Below are 17,639 nucleotides of genomic sequence, written 5' to 3'. Positions count from 1 at the left end.
ACGTGGCGGCGGCGGGTTGGATGGCGGCGGCGGGCGGACGTTGTCCGGCCGGGGGCGGACACGTCCGTCGGTGGAGATCTGTTTTTTTTTTAAAAACTAGGGTTTCGGACGGGGGAAGAAGAGATCTGAATGGAGGGGGTATAAATAGGCATAAGTGGAGCTAGGAGAGTCCAAATGAGGTGCGGTTTTCGCCCACACGATCGTGATCGAACGCTCTAGGACAAGGAGCAGAGTTTGGTGAGTTTTTGGGCCAAATTTGAGGGGTGTTGGGCTGCAACACACACGGTGCCTTTTCGGTCCCTCGGTTAACCGTAGGAGTATCAAACGAAGTCCAAATGATACGAAACTTGACAGGCGGTCTACCGGTAGTAAACCGAGGCCGCTTGGCAAGTCTCGGTCCAATCCAGAAATGTTTAATTCCCAAACACAAAAGAAAGCTAGAAATGACCACCGGAGGAGAACAAAGCGCCGGAATGCAAAACGGACAACGGGGAAAATGCTCGAATGCATGAGATGAACACGTATGCAAATGCAAGGCACGTGATGATATGGTATGAAATGCATGAAAACGAAAACAACACACGGAGACAAGGACCCGAACCCGAGAAATAAATATAACTTAGCGCCGGAGACGGCAAGAGTTGGATACAAATATGGAAAGTATATCTGGGGCGTTACAACACTCCACCACTACGAAAAGATCTCGTCCCGAGATCTAGGACTGAAAGAACTCCGGGTACTCAGAACGGAGGTGATCCTCTCGTTCCCATGTGGCTTCACGGTCGGAATGGTGAGACCACTTAACTTTGAGAAATTTGATTGACTTGTTGCGAGTCTTGCGTTCAGTCTCTTGAAGAATAGCAACTGGGTGCTCACGGTAGGAGAGATCTTCTTGGAGCTCAATGTCCTCGAAGTTGACGGTGCGGTCAGGAGTCTTGAAGCACTTACGAAGCTGAGAGACATGGAACACATCATGAACATTTGCAAAGTTTGAAGGAAGCTCGAGTTGATAGGCGAGGTCGCCTCTCTTGCTGACAATCTTGAAAGGTCCCACGTATCTAGGGGCAAGCTTCCCTTTGATACCGAAGCGACGAGTACCTTTCATAGGAGAGACATGGAGGTAAACATGATCTCCAATCTCGAAAGCCAGATCACGGTGCTTACTATCATAGTAGCTCTTCTGGCGGGACTGGGCTGCTTTGAGGTTATCACGAATGACTTTGCACATTTCTTCTGCCTCTGTGATTAGGTCATTACCCAGCAGCTGACGTTCACCGGTTTCAGACCAGTTGAGAGGGGTACGGCACTTCCTGCCATATAGAATTTCAAAGGGGGCCTTGCCCGAACTTGCTTGAAAGCTGTTGTTGTATGAGAATTCAGCATAAGGAAGACAATCCTCCCACTTCATGCCGAAAGAAATCACACAAGCCCTGAGCATGTCTTCAAGAATCTGATTGACACGCTCGACTTGACCGCTCGTTTGAGGATGGAAAGCTGTGCTGAAGCGGATGTTGGTGCCCATGGCCTTCTGAAAAGAGTCCCAAAACTTGGAGGTAAAGATGCTGCCACGGTCTGAAGATATCACTTGAGGAATACCGTGCATAGAGACAATGCGAGAGGTATAGAGTTCCGCCAATTGAGCTGCAGTGATCGACTCTTTGATAGGCAGAAAATGAGCCACTTTGGTGAGCTTGTCGATGACGACGAATATAGCATCATTGCCACGCTTGGACTTTGGAAACCCAGTCACGAAGTCCATTTCAATGTGGTCAAACTTCCATTCTGGAATGGCAAGAGGTTGGAGGAGACCAGCTGGCCTTTGGTGTTCTGCCTTCACTCTTCTGCAGACATCACATTCATTCACGAATTGAGCGATCTCACGCTTCATTCGAGTCCACCAATAAGTTTGCTTGAGGTCCTGATACATCTTCGTACTACCAGGGTGGATGGAGAGGAGAGAGTTTTGAGCCTCGTTCATGATCACCTTACGAAGTTCACCTTTGGGCACAACAATTCAATCCTCGAAGAAGAGAGTGTCCTTGTCATCAAGTCGGTAGCACTTGTACTTGGACTGACTCTTTGCAATACCAATCTTCACCTTCTTCACCATAGCATCAAGAAGTTGAGCTTGGCGAATCTGGTCTTCTAAGGTAGGAGAGACTTGAAGGTTGGCGAGGAAACCTTGAGGAACAATTTGCAGATTAAGTTTGCGGAAAACTTCACAAAGCTCGGGTTGATATCTGAAGGCGTCTGAATCTGGTTCTTTTCAGGCATATTTTTTTATATTTATCAATGCATTATACATAGTGAAATTGTCCCTAATTATTCTCTGTTGCAGTGCTATGGTTTCTTTGTTTAGTTTGGATAGACAGTATTATCTTTAGTATTAACTATGTTCCCTGGGTGGTCCTCCCCGAGTGTTTCTTGCTCGGTTGGCCGCTTCAGGCTTCACATACATGTGTGTTGCAAGCTCTCAGGTTTGGAGAATAATTGTAGGATTAGGTAATTTGAGAGACTAATTATGAGCGTTAAAAAGGTCACACAGTCGGCAACAGTGGTTATATCAGCTCGAAAAAAGCAGTGTTGCTTGATGTTGATGGCTTGACCTTTTGGGCCTCTCTCCTTGGGCTCCTGATTTCTCAGCGAGGATCATCTTGCCAGTGCGTTTTTCCCTCCTATCCCCTCCATTTGGTTATGGCTTTGCATCACTGCCGAAAGATCAATGGTTCAAGCCTGGGGTGAAATACATCTTCTCTTGATTTCTTATTTTTGTTGAATATCTTGTCATGTTCAAGTCTTAATATAATTTCCCCTATTTTTACAGCAGGTGATGGCATATTTTAAGGAATGGCATTATGGTAGGACGCATGTGGTATTTGATTACAATGGTGTCTCACGGGGTTACAAAAGTTGTGTTCTTACAGTTTGAGATGAAAGATTCAATTTTTTGTGGGTATTCAAAATAGGTAAGCCAATAAATCATGTTTCTTCTTTGCTGCTCTAGCTGTCATGTGCCACATAGTTATTTCCGTCCCACTTGCTCCTGGTTGCCTATTTAGATTATGTTAATGAGCTATGTTATTTTGTATCGATAACCTTGATAAAATTTAAGAAGGCATGTCTTGTGGTGCCTCCTCCTTTTCTCGACATTGGCCCGATGCCGTCATTTCGTCAAGTAGCTAATTGTTTCTTTCCATGGTTGTGATGTCAAGGATCATGGAGACCAAGGTCACCACATCCTGATATCCTAGTGCATGTAGAATATATATATATATATATATATATATATATATATATATAGGGAAAATTCATCCTACCACCCGGTGGTAGTTACCCCACATATCTCATATACTACCATGTGGTATTATATATATTATTTTATTATTTTAAATATGTTCATATACTATATCTAAGATATTTGAAAGTAGTTACATGAAAAAATTGCATAAATACATACATATTTGTACGTAAAAAGAGCATACTCAAAACATGGTACATACTACCTAAAAATTAGTATATATATTACCTAATCATTGTTATATACTACATACTACACGTACATAGTCTTGGTTTCGACAGATACTACATACAACATATAAAACACAAGCGGTGGTAACTACCACTGCTTGTAGGAAACATTTGTCCTATATATATATATGTCTATGTTGCTCTGATGAAGTCGTTGCTGGATTAATTACAATGTGTGTTTTGTTAGAGTAGGAGGCTAGAAGGGTTCTTAAAATACATTGAGAGTTTTCTTCAATCATACCAAAATTCATTAAAAAATAGCTACGGTTATTGGCCTGCTTTAGGTGCGAAGCTGAGATCTTCTAGGAAGTGGGCACTGGAGCAAGTAGTGAACTACTTAAGTAATCATTTACGTATTCTGTTTACCAATCCGGTAGAGACATTGGATGAGTTCGGTCATCCCTTACTTTAGTTAGAGCAATCCAGTCTTTTTGTGTATCAGTGCTAGCTTCGTATTGCAATAATCCCTTATAGGGTTTTAATTTTGAGTAATCGTGTTCTTATTCTGTTTTCCAGGAAGGTACAAAGGCTAAGGTGAAGAATGATTTTAGTAAGGAAGTTCAACCTGGGAGAGGTCCACATAACTACTCAAATATACACTTACTGAAAAAATGCAAATATTCTCAACACGAACATGGTTTTAAACGGGTCTTTGCGCCATTTGGCGCAACTCGTCATCTAGTATATATTAAATATTGATAAAAGTGGGGATCTGAGAGCGGTCTTGGTCTGGTCGTTGGACACAAACCAAGTACACGAAGTTGCAATGGTTATCTTTTCACGAAACAAATCCCAAATCTAAAAGATGCCTTAAGGGCTGTATTTATAGGGGAAAAGAGATGGGATTTTGTCCACCCTTGACAAGGTGGGACTAAAACACCTTCTGAGTCGTTTCTCTATAATACAGACTCTAAAAATAGCCTATGAGTAGTATTTTGAAATTACATGGGCCTGGCCCACAAATAGGGTGACGGAACACCAATAATAAGCTATGGACGAAAATTATGAAAGGCCATCTTGTATATTTCGTCCATCTTCCTGATGTCATCATGGGGGCTTCAAAGAGCGGAAATCTCCGCTGGCACCTCCGTTCTTGTTTTCTTCGCACGTGCCTTCATCTCCATGCTTGATCATGCTCCAATGTTCATCCTTCTTGTCCATGCTAGGACCCTCAACTGTAAGCAACACAAATGGAACTAAGTTAGGCAACATCATATTCTTATGAACATTAGAAACATTACGAAGAAATGGAAGTACCAGATAATTTAACTAGTGTGCATGAGCTCTTGTAATTATTCCAATAGGTGCAGTAGCAAGGGTTGTGGGTTTAACTATGGTAGCCATGTCCTCATAAACACGTGCATTACGGCATGCCGCACGACGAAAACAAGGAGAATAAGGCTTATAATCGCTGTATTTTCTTGAATTTACAACCAAATGGGATGCCCCGGATTATAGAGCATGCGTAGAATGCAACGCTTGTCCTTACCAGGCGGAATAATGTTTACACTCACCATAATATCTCGTATTTCCTTCCAAAGGAGTGCCAATGGGTTTAGAAACTTGTCTGAAAAGCAGCGGCGAATGATATTCTATGATTTTCAAGGGTAAAAGTCCTCCTTAGGGGACGAATTTGAGGGTCCTTTGGCCCTCCCCGCGAAAGCAAAGAATATTTTCTAGATTACCCCGCTCATTGCGAGAATTTGGAGTAGTTGTGCGTCTGAAATGGACTCCGAATGACAAAGTTGTGACCGTTTTAGTGAACACTTGTCATTTATATGGCAGTCCTTGAAAGAACTTCATTTTCCCAAGACGCGTTCTTGCGGCTGCCCCCAAATTTTGTGTCCTCCATAGTGCAGATATTGTTTCCACATATATATTGATCGATGCCAGGAATGCCCTCTTGTTATTGGCTGTCACACACGTCCGTTTACGACATACCACACCGGGAAAACAAGGAGAATAAGGCTTATAGTCGCCGTATTTTCTTGAATTTACAACCAAATGTGATGCCCCTTATCATAGAACACATGCAGAATGCAACGTTTGTCCTTACCAGGTGGATTAATGTTTACACTCACCATAATCTCTCGGATTTCCTTCCAAAGGAGTGCAAATGGGTTAAGAATCTTTTTTGAAAAGCAGCGCCGAATTATGTTCATTGAATTTTAGGGGCAAAAGGTCCTGCTTAGGGGCCGAATTTGAGGGTCCCTGGGCCTCCTGGCACAAGCGAAGAGTATTTTCTAGATTCCCTGGCTCGTCGCGAGCATTTTGAGTACTTGTGCGTCTGAAACAGACTCCGAATGACAAAGTTATGATCGTTTTAGTGAACAAGGGTCCTTTATATGATAGTGCTTGAAAGAACTTCATTTTCCCATGATGAATTCTTGGGGCAAGCAAAGATTATTTTCTAGATTCCCATGCTCGTCGCGAGAATTTTGAGTACTTGTGCGTCTGAAATGGGCTCCGGATGACAAAGTTATGACCGTTTTAGTGAACACCGGTTCTTTATACTCCTTGAAAGATCTTCATTTCCAGTGACCACTTCTGGTGCGTCGTCTTGAAATTTTGTGTCCTCCATAGTGGAGATAGTGTTTTCACATATATATTGATTGATGCCATGAATGCCCTCTTGCTATTGGGTGTCACACACGTGCGTTACGGCATGCCGCACGACAAAAACAAGGAGAATAAGGTTTATAGTCACCGTTTTTTTTTGAATTTACAAAAAATGGGATGCCCCGGATCATAGAGCATGTGTAGAATGCAACGTTTGTCCTTACCATGCGAACTAATGTTTACACTCACCATAATCTCTCGGATTTCCATCCAAAGGAGTGCCCGTGGGTTCAGAAACTTGTCTGAAAAGCAGCGGCGAATGATGTTCTTTGACTTTTAGGGGCAAAAAGTCCTGCTTAGGGTCCGGATTTGATGCTCCTTCGGGCCTCCTAGCGCAAGCAAAGTCTATTTTCTAGATTCACACGCTCGTCGTGAGTCTTTTGAGTACTTGTGCGTCTGAAACGGACTCCGAATGACAAAGTTATGATCGTTTTAGTGAATACGGGTCCTTTATCTGGCAGTCCTTGAAAGAACTTAATTTTCCCATGATGCGTTCTTGCACCCCCCCCCTCAAATTTTGTGTCCTCCATAGTGGAGATATTATTTCTACATATATATTGACCGATGCCAGTTACACTGTCTAGTTATTGGCTATCACACACGTGCGTAACGACATGCCACACAGGAAAAACAAGGACAATAAGGCTTATAGTCACCATATTTTCTTGAATTTACAACCAAATGGGATGCCCCTAATCATTGAGCATGTGCAGAATGCAACGTTTGTCGTTACTAGGTGGAATAATGTTTATACTCACCAAAATCATGCGGATTTCCTTCCAAAGGAGTGCCAATGGGTTCACAAACTTGTCTGAAAAGCAGCATCGAATTATGTTCTTTGACTTTCAGGGGTAAAAAGTCCTCTTTCAGGCCGAATTTGAGGGTCCTCCGGGCCTCATCGCACAAGCGAAGAGTATTTTCTAGATTCTCACGCTCGTCGCGAGCATTTTGATTACTTGTGCGTCTGAAATAGACTCTGAATGAGAAAGTTATGTCCGTTTTAGTCAATACCGGCCCTTTATATGGTAGTCCTTGAAAGAACTTCATTTTCCCGTGATGCGTTCTTGCGGCCGCCTCCAAATTTTGTGTCCTCCATAATGGAGATATTGTTTCCACATATATATTGACCGATGCCAGGAATGCCCTCTTATTATTGGTATTCACACATGTGCACTACGACATGCCACACCGGGAAAACAAGGAGAATAGGGCTTATAGTTGCCGTATTTTCTGGAATTTACAACCAAATGAGATGCCCCCGATCTTAGAGCATGTGCAGAATGCAACATTTGTCCTTAACAGGATGACTAATGTTTACACTCACCAATATCTCTCAGATTTCCTTCCAAAGGAGTGCCAATGGGTACAGAAACTTGTTTTAAAAGAAGCGGTGAATTATGTTCTTTGAATTTCGGGGCAAAAAGTCCTTCTTAGGGGCCGAATTTGAGGGTCCTCTGGACCTACTAGCGCAACCAAAGAGTATTTTCTAGATTACCTTGCTCGTCGTGAGCATTTTGAGTAATTGTGCATTTGAAATGGACTACGAATTGCAAAGTTATGACTGTTTTAGTGAACACCGGTCCTTATATGGGAGTCCTTGAAAGAACTTCATTTTCCCGTGACGCGTTCTTTCGGTTGCCCCCAAATTTTGTGTTTCCATTGTGGAGATATTGTTTCCACATAAACATATTGACCGATGCCAAGAATGCCCTCTTGTTATTGGCTGTCACACACGTGCGTTACGACATGACACACCTGGAAAACAAAGAGAATAAGGCTTATGACAGTATCAAGATAGTCATACCTGTTGAGGGAGTCCTAAACTAAGGGGTCCTCGGACAGCCAGACTATATCTTTGGCCGGACTGTTGGACTATGAAGATACAAGATAAGAATACTTCGTCCCAAGTACGGATGGGACTCTCGTTGGTGTGGAAGGCAAGCTTGGCGATTCGGATATGTAGATTCCTTTCTCTGTAACCGACTTTGTGTAACCCTAGTTCCCCCGGTATCTATATGAACCGGAGGAGCTAGACTTCTAGAGTTGAGTCACAACAATCATAATCTCATAGGCTAGACTTCTAGGGTTTAGCAATTACGATCTCGTGGTAGATCAACTCTTGTAATACTCATATTCATCAAGATCAATCATGCAGGAAGTAGGGTATTACCTCCATAGAGAGGGCCCGAACCTGGGTAAACATTGTGTCCCCTGCCTCCTGTTACCATTAGCCTTAGACGCATAGTTCGGGACCCCCTACCCGAGATCTGCCGGTTTTGACAACGACATTGGTGCTTTCATTGAGAGTTCCTTTGTGTCGTCGAAGATAGGTTTGATGGCTCCATCAATCATCTACAACAATGCAGTCCAGGGGGAGACCTTCCACCCCGGACAGATCTTCGTATTCGGCGGCTTCGCACTGCGGGCCAACTCGCTTGGCCATCTAGAGAAGATCGATAGCTACGCCCCTGGCCATCAGGTCAGATTTGGAAGCCTGAATTTTGTGGCCGATATCCGCAGAGACTTGATCTTCGACGGATTCGAGCCCATGACGGCTGTCCTCGGCCACCACGATGAACATGACCTAGATGTGTCATCCAGCTGCACACAGGAGCTAGCGCCTGTTACTGCCCTGGCCCTAGATCCGGAGCGGACTGCGTCATTCGAAGAAGGGAAGCTTAGCCCCACTGCGGAGGTCGTAGACTCAGCGGCGCTGGAGCCGCACACAGACCCAACATCGAGCTTGGCTTGTGTTTCCGGAACCTCGGACTCGTCACCGGCCATGGACTCCGGATCGTGTGCATGTGCGTCCATCAAACCTGATTGGGCGCTGGTCTTAGAGTTCAGCTCCGTGGACATTTTCTAGCACTCACCTTTTGGCGACGTGTTAAGATCATTAAGATCCCTCTCCTTGTGAGGGGACTCTCGGCCGAACTATGTCCGGCTCAAATGGGAAGCGGATGATGAAGAACTTCGTTTCACACCCACCACCCACTTTGTAGCCAATGTCGATGACTTAAATGACATGCTCGATTACGACTCCAAAGACATCGACGGTATGGACGATGATGCCGAAGAGGAGCAAGAACCACTGCCTACAGGGCATTGGACAGCCACCTCCTCGTACGACATATACACGGTGGATACACCCAAAGAAAATAACGGCGACGATGAAAATCTAGTCGAGGATAAATCTCCTAAGATACAGCCGAAGTGCCGACGTCAGCGGCGCCGCTCTAAGCCACGCTGTAGTAAAAACATCAATACCGTGACAGAAGAGGATAACACTCCGGACGGTGCCGAAAACTATGAAGACCCCATTGAGCCGACCTCCGAACAGGAGGAATGGGAAAATGGGCGAGCCAGCCCTGGCGAACATGCCGCGAACGAAGACTCGGAGGATAGCAACTACCTTCCGCTCTACGAGGACGAGGTTAGCCTCGGTGACGAAGATTTCATCGTGCCTGAAGAGCCCGCCGAGCAGGAACGCTTTAAGCGTCGGCTAATTGCCATTGCAAGAAGCCTAAAAAAGAAGCAGCAGCAGCTTCAAGCTAATCAAGATCTGCTCAATGAATGATGGACTAATGTCCTAGCAGCCGAGGAATATGGCCTCGAGCGCCCAAACAAAAGCTACCCGAAGCGCAAACTATTGCCACAGTTCGATCATGAGGTGCTGGAACCCGACCTACCAAGGTACAGTACGGCTGACCGACCACCACATGGCCAGGACAAAGCGGCACCTCAAGCCGAATACCAGCCCACAAGACCTCGCCGAACAAACAGAAATACAACAGCTCGGGGATATACACATGAACTGCAACGCAATTTGGAAAAGAGAGTAGGTCAAGCAAGATCAATCTATGGATCACAGGGGCGTGCCTCGACGCGTGACGATGGCCATCTGGCTGAACGTGACAAACATAACCACGTCCGGGCTGAAAACCGCAGATGAGCCCCATCCAAGCTACTTCACGACTTGGCCTGATATAGAGGCGCCGCACACCCCCTTTGCTTCACTAACGAAGTAACGGGACATGATTTCCCAGAAGGGTTTAAACCCGTAAACATCGAATCATAGGCGCAACAGACTCTGCCGTGTGGATTGAGGATTTCCTTCTCCACATTCATATGGCCCGCGGCGATGATCTTCACGCCATCAAATACCTCCCGCTCAAACTCAAGGGACCAGCTAGATACTGGTTAAACAGTCTTCCCGAAAACTCCATTGGCAGCTGGGAGGAATTGGAGGGCGCCTTCCTCGACAACTTCCAAGCCACATATGTCCGACCTCCTGATGCCGATGACCTAGGTAATATAATCCAACAGCCCGGAGAGTCAGGCAGGAAATTCTGGACTCGGTTCCTAACTAAAAAGAACCAGATCATCGACTATCCGGACGCCAAAGCCCTAGCGGCCTTTAAGCATAGCATCCATGACGAATGGCTGGCCAGACACCTCGACCAGGAAAAACCGAAGTCCATGTCAGCCCTCCCAGCACTCATGACCCGCTTCTGTGCGGGCGAAGACAGCTGGCTAGCCCGTAGCAACAATAATACAAGCGAACCTGGCACTTCTGAAGCCAGAAATAGCAACGACAAGCCCCGACACAATAGACATAAGCGTCGAAACAACGGCGGTAGCACCAAAGACACGGCGGTCAACGCCGGATTCAGTGGCTCTAAGTCCGGTCAGCGAAAGAAGCCATTCAAGAGAAATAATCCGAGCCCGTCCAGTTTGGACCGCATACTCGATCGACCATGCCAAATCCATGGCACTCCTGATAAACCATCTAATCATACCAACAGAGAATGTTGGGTTTTCAAACAGGCCGACAAGTTAAATGTCGAGAATAAGGAGAAAGGGTCGTAAAGCGATGACGATGACAAGGAACCCCCACCACCGAACACAAGGGGGTAGAAGAAATTCCCCCCCAAGTCAAAACAGAGAATATGATATATGCCACCCATATCCCCAAGAAGGAGCGCAAGCGTGCACTCAGGGATGTCTGCGCGATGGAGCCAGTCGCCCCAAAGTTCAACAAATGGTCCTCTTCTCCGATCACCTACGATCGCAGGGATCACCCGACCAGTATCCGTCATGGCTGTTCAGCCGCACTGGTTCTTGACCCAATTATTGACGGATTTCATCACACGCGAGTCCTCATGGATGTAGAGGCCCGCTGTACGGGCTCAATCACACTGGAAGTGGTCTTCGGATACCCGGATAATTTCCAAAGCGAAGAGTTAATCTTCGATATCGTCCCTTTCCACAGCGGTTATCATGCAATACACTGCTTGCTAAATTCAATGCGGTGCCACACTACGCCTACCTCAAGATCAAGATGCCCGAACCACGCGGTGTAATAATAGTCAACAGAAATATGGAGCGCTCCCTCCGTACGGAGGAGCACACCGCGACCCTTGCAGCAGAAGTACAGAATAGCCTTTTTAGGCAAAACCTAAATTCGGCAGTGAAGCCCTCGGACACCGTCAAGCGAGTCCAAACTACTCTGTGGCAGGACGGTCCAGCTCATCCAGAGCTTGACTAGTAATCCGGCCTCTGTCCCAGTCCTGATCAAGCAGCGACATTTGTGCTGCGCGTACATAACTACACACTTAAAATACCATGGACATGGACGGAGGCATAGCTAGACCATGGTCCACAATGCGGCTCAACCACCCCTGGACCAGCATACCTTTACTTTTTCTCTTTCTTTCAGGTTTTTCTCTTCTTGAGATAACCTGATCATCGGGCCCATCACGGGACGGATACACCAAGAAGGCAAGGAGCTTTGATGAATAAGGGAATACACAGGTGGCCTTTGCTAATGATCACTATACCTGTTTTACATACCCGCACGCAGCTCGCTCTTGGTCATGGCATGTTAAATAGCCTTACTTGCTTATCGCATTACTTGTACAAGTACGCCTCGACGTATTAATCAAATTACAATGTAAAATAATTTGTAGCGTCAGCTTATTACTTGATCTTTTCCTTTTCATTGTATTTTTATCAATTGCACCCATACACTCTGGTGCGCATTACTTCGCCAGGGGCTTCATTACACCCCGCAATACGGCAATCAAGTCCGAAAACTTTTACAGTACAGTTCGGCACCCCGAACTTATAGCACTATATGCATCGGCTCTGAATCATGTCTTTGGTCAATAGTTGGGTTGCCCGGCTCCTGTGCTTACTATCTTACGTTCCGCTATATCAGCTAGGGTAGTAAAGGGAGAACTACTGCGATTGTGTCCCGGTTCTTCCGGATGAGCACCTCAGTTGAGAAAGCCGAACACTGACTGTCATGATGCGGTGAGAGCTCGTTAGCTGTTCGAGAGGTTTTCAAATCCTTAGAGATTTTTCCGCTTTATGCGACGAATCGGTTTTTATCTGATTAGGCATGTATAGCGCCCCAACTTCGGTCTTCTGAATACCAAGGGCTTCGCCAAAATTTTCATTGTCAAACTCCTATGGCTAAGTGAGGGTGATAAAGCCGTATAGTCCGATTGCCTTGTTCGTTGCATTAAACACCTCCTTTAAGGACCAACATTTGGAGTAAAGAGTGTTTATATTTATCAAGAACACCCCTGTACTATCTACATGGGGGCAAAAGCCGACGACTGGCCAACTCTTAGATTTTCATAAACGGCCGCACAGGAGGTAACTTTTTTATAAGTAACAAGCAGTATATTACATAACAAACTTGTTTCATATTATAGGACAGGATAACATGATTTTTTTATGGGAATATAACATCCTTCTCACATTGCTCCAGGACACCATCGAAATATAGCTTGGGTCGGCGGTGCTCCTTGCCCTTAGGCGGCCCCTCGGTCATCAGCTTCATGGCGTCCATCTTCGCCCAATGCATCCTTGCGCGGGCAAAAGCCATCCGTGCACCCTCGATGTAGACCGACCGCTTGATGGCTTCAAGCCGTGGGCAGGCACTCAGAAGCTGCTTCACGAGCCCCGAAGTAGCTGCTGGGCATGGGCTCGGCAGGCCACACCCGGACTATTAGGTCCTTCATGGCTAGTTTGGCCGCCTTATGCAGCTCGACCAGCTATTTCAGCTAGTCGCGAAACGGCACCGAAAGTTCCGGTCCAAGGTACTAAGACCAGAACAACTTCTCTGTAGAGCTCCTTCCTACGGCTCAGTAAAATTGTGCAGCATCTGATATGCTACGTGGAAGATCTGTAAACCCCCCTGGAGAGGTCCAAATCCGGGTAAGTAACAGGAATGTTTCCTTCACATATCTGCTTTGAATAATGAAATGCTGACCCGTTGTAATCTTCTTGGCCGCTTGGATCTCCTGGATGGTGCTCTGGCTTCGGCTCGGGCATCTTGTGCGCTCTGGTGGGCCTTGGCAAGTTCGGACTCTTGAGTCTTCGAATCATGCTCCAGGGACTCATACTTCTTGACGGCGTCCTAGAGCTCTTGCTGGACCTCGCTGACCCAGGCCTCCTTCTTCTCGCGTGCGGCGTGTTCCTTGGCCGCTTTGTTCTCGACCTTGGCCAATGCTTTCTTGAGGGCCGCTACTTCGGTCGTGGCCCCTAATAAGTTCATGACACTTTCGTCGGCACAAACCATTCATCATTCATAAATATACGCGCAGGTTTAATACATACCTTTGCTTTCCTCAAGTTGTTTCTTCACGAGGCCAAGTTCCTCCTCGGCCTGCTCCAGATTCTACTTTAGTCCGGAGACTTCCGCAGTGTGAGCAGTGGCAGCCAGCAGCGACGCCTACTTATTCACATAGACATATTATGTTAAACTCCTGTGAAAATTATTTTGATCCTCTGTTTGCCTTTTTTTCGAACACCGAACGGAGCATCAGGGGCTACTGTCTATATTGTGACATTCTTTTACAATTACTTACCTCAAAGCCTCTTAGAAGGCTAGTGCAGGCTTCGGTCAGTCCGCTTTTGGCAGATTGGACCTTCTCAATCACCATACTGATAAGAGTACGGTGTTCTTCCACAATGGAAGTGCCTTGTAGCGCTTCTAGTAATCTATCCGGTGCCTCTGGATGGACAGAGGTCACCGGTGGAGTTCGCTCGCCTCCCTCGTTCGAAAGAGGTGGCCTGCCTGAATCCGGAGCAGCTAGGATCTCCGGAGCTGCATGCGGCTGGCGGCCGAATTGGATATGGCCCCCATCGTCGGTGTCCATGGGGGTTTGCTCCCCCACGTGTCCGGAAGCCTGGGCTTCACCCTTTGGCACCATCGGGATGGCCTCCTGAGCTTCTCCCTGGCTTGGGATCCTTCGAGACAACACCTCGGTGTTGTCCGTGGCCTTGGGGGAGCAGGCCGTCGGAAGGGATGTGTTGTTCATCGCCGACGGGTACAGCGACTCCTCCGAAGAGGAGGACAGCGCGATGCTGGATTGGGCAGGGCTGCAAGTGCGTGATCTAGGACATTAAAAACAATAAAGTAAAAATGCCGGATATATTATTGTGTCTGGACACTTACAAGTTGGCTAGGGGCTTGGCCCTGGGCTCCCACTCCCCGCCGCTGTTGGTGGCCGCTGCGGAGTTGTCAGGAAGGGAAGTTTTCCCCTTCTTGGACGCCTTGGCCCCCCCATGTGTGGAGGCCTTCCTATTCTTTCTCCCCCAGTAGGGGGGATGGATTTCTTCTTCCTCCTCCTCTTCCTCGTCGACTTTGGTAGAGGACTGCGTCTTGGATTCTTCAGACATCACGCCCGAAGTGTCGTTGTGACGGAGACCACTTCTGGTCCCCGGGGCCTTCTTTTTGGCCTTCTTCTCCGGCACCTCATAAGGTGCTAGAAACAACATCTTCGTCAGCAGAGACATTTCTGGATCTTTGGGCAGCGGAGCCGGACAGTTAATCTGCTCTGCTACCTGTATCTAGGCCTGAAAAATTGGTAGGGAGGCTTAGATTCCTCCCTCAGATTTGCCAGTAAAGGATATGCCTTGAAAACATAAAAAGAACTTACCGGATTAGCCCGACATTTTGAGCTAATCCCATGATCCTCGGTTGTGGGCAGTGGTACCTCGCCGGCCTTGAAGAGCACCTTCCAGATGTCTTCGTGCGTCGTGCCGAAGAGCTCTAGCAGCGTCTGGTGCTTGGCTGGGTCAAACTCCCACAAATTGCAAGCCCGGCGCTGGCACGGAAGGATCCGGCGGAGGAGCATGACCTGGACCATGTTGACAAGCTTGATTCTCTTGCTTATCATGTTCTATACACATGTCTGGAGCCCCGTCAGCTCGCCCGAAGAGCCCCAGGCCAGGCCCTTCTCTTGCCAGGAGATGAGCCGCATTGAGACTCTAGATCGGAATTCAGGGGCTGCCACCCAGTTGGTGCCGCACGGCTTGGTGATGAAGAACCACCCTGATTGCCACCCCTTTACGGTCTCCACAAAGGAGCCTTCAGGCCAGGTGACATTTGGCATCTTCCCCACCATGGCACCTCCGCACCCTGCTTGTTGGACGCTCACCAGCTTTGGCTTCACATTGAAGGTCTTCAGCCATAGGCCGAAGTGAGGTGGGATGCGGAGGAAGGCCTCGCACATGACAATAAATGCCGAGATGTTGAGGATGGAGTTGGGGCCCATGTCATGGAAGTCTAGCCTATAGTAAAACATCAGTCTGTAGATGAACGGGTGAAGGGGGAATCCCAGCCTGCGAATGAAATGGGTGAGAAACACCACCCTCTCCTGGGGCTCCGGGGTGGGGACGATCTATCCCTTGGCTGGAAGTCGATGGGCGATGTCCTTGGCCAGGTACCCGGCCTCCCGGAGCTTCTTGATGTCCTCCTTCTTGACGGAGGAGGCTATGCACTTTCCTCCAGCTCCGGATCCAGACATGGTTGGAGTGCTTTTTTGGGCGGAGAAAGCTAGATCTTGGGCGCTGGAGCTAGAGAATGGGTGGGCAGAGGAAGGGGTGGGTGAATGAGGATGAACCCTTATCCCCTTATAAAGACGGTAAAAGTTATGCACCTCCCTGCTCGCCTTAAAATCTGCCTATTCCCCAAGTGCCATGCAGATGACACGGTTGGGTTACCCATGCCCGCATTGATGAAAATCCCGTGATAAGGGGACACAATCTCTGCCTTGACAAGACGTGCCAGTGAAACCGCACCTCTAAACATAGAGCGGCAGGCTAAAAAACGGTTTGAATAATGATCGGGCAGTGGCATGATGTCACGCTACAAAAAGTTGTCAGCGAATTGGACTCGTGAAATGTTATACTCTCTACGGTTGTGTGTGGTACATGTTTTGCAGAGCCAGACACGATTCCTGTGTTCGGAATTTACTTTGAAGTGTTCGGATAAGGAACCCTCCTTGCAATGTCGAAGACAACCTGCACACCGGACTCATCGTCATTGAAGCCTGGTTCAGGGGATACTGAACGAGTCCTAGACTAAGGGGCCCACGGGTAGCTAGACTATATCTTTGGCCGGACTGTTGGTCTATAAAGATACAAGATAAGAAGACGTCATCCCATGTCCAGATGGGACTCTCCTTGGCATGGAAGGCAAGCTTGGCGATTCGGATATGTAGATTCCTTTCTCTATAACCGACTTTGTGTAACCCTAGCTCCCCTGGTATCTATATAAACCGCAGGAGCTAGACTTCTAGAGTTGAGTCACAACAATCATAATCTCATAGGCTAGACTTCTAGGGTTTAGCCATTACAATCTCGTGGTAGATCAACTCTTGTAATACTCATATTCATCAACATCAATCAAGCAGTAAGTAGGGTATTACCTCCATAGAGAGGGCCTGAACCTGGGTAAACATTGTGTCCCCTGCCTCATGTTACCATTAGCCTTAGATGCACAGTTCAGGAGCCCCTACCCGAGATCCGCTGGTTTTGACATCGACACCTGTGTTGTCATAGAAGTGTTCCATGACAATACCAAAATTATCATCACAAAAGTGTTAACTTACATGATGATAAATGACGCGTCATGGAAGTGCTTTGGTCAAGGGTAACCGACACGTGGCATCCACCATAACGGGTCGGTGTTAAGCTATCGGGTTCGGTTTTAGATTCGATAACCCGTTAACAGCCCGGAACAATGGGGTTTTTCCACGTGTAAAATTCTCATTGGCCGAAGGAAACACGTGTCAACTCGTCACTAGGTGAGATAGGCGCCTATGATATGTCGACATGCGCAACGGCCCAACACTAGCCCATTTAGCTTGCAAAGGCCGGCTCATTTGACTTGGTCAAAAGTTAGTGGGCTGGCCCATGAAAAGCATGTTAATGGTCATTTCACATATAGCCCATTTTACGGCCCGGTAACTCACGGCCCATTAGGGCCTTCCCGAAATTGGCCAAACAATGTCATCTGGGCCGTCGAATATAACACCAGTCCGTTTAACTTTCGGCCTATGTATGGCCCACCACGTCTTGCAGTCCATATGAGGCCTTTCATATATTTAGGACCTTTAGTGGCTCAAGGAGACTCTGGCCCATAATGAACAGTAAATTTCTTTGTACCCATTAACGGCCCATGATTCACATGG

The 17,639-nt window shown here is 47.1% G+C and overlaps 1 pseudogene; it reads right to left on the bottom strand.

Annotated features, from left to right (window-relative positions):
• Positions 1–14,841, bottom strand: part of LOC123157898 (ATP-dependent Clp protease ATP-binding subunit ClpA homolog CD4A, chloroplastic-like) — a 32,399-nt pseudogene extending 17,558 nt beyond the window's left edge.
• Positions 14,842–17,639: the final 2,798 nt, after the last annotated feature.

This window comes from Triticum aestivum, chromosome 7B (assembly GCF_018294505.1).
Source record: "Triticum aestivum cultivar Chinese Spring chromosome 7B, IWGSC CS RefSeq v2.1, whole genome shotgun sequence".
Lineage (NCBI taxonomy): Eukaryota > Viridiplantae > Streptophyta > Magnoliopsida > Poales > Poaceae > Triticum > Triticum aestivum.
The sequence above is the reverse complement of the archived record's forward strand: the minus strand, read 5'-3'. Positions and strand labels throughout refer to the sequence as shown.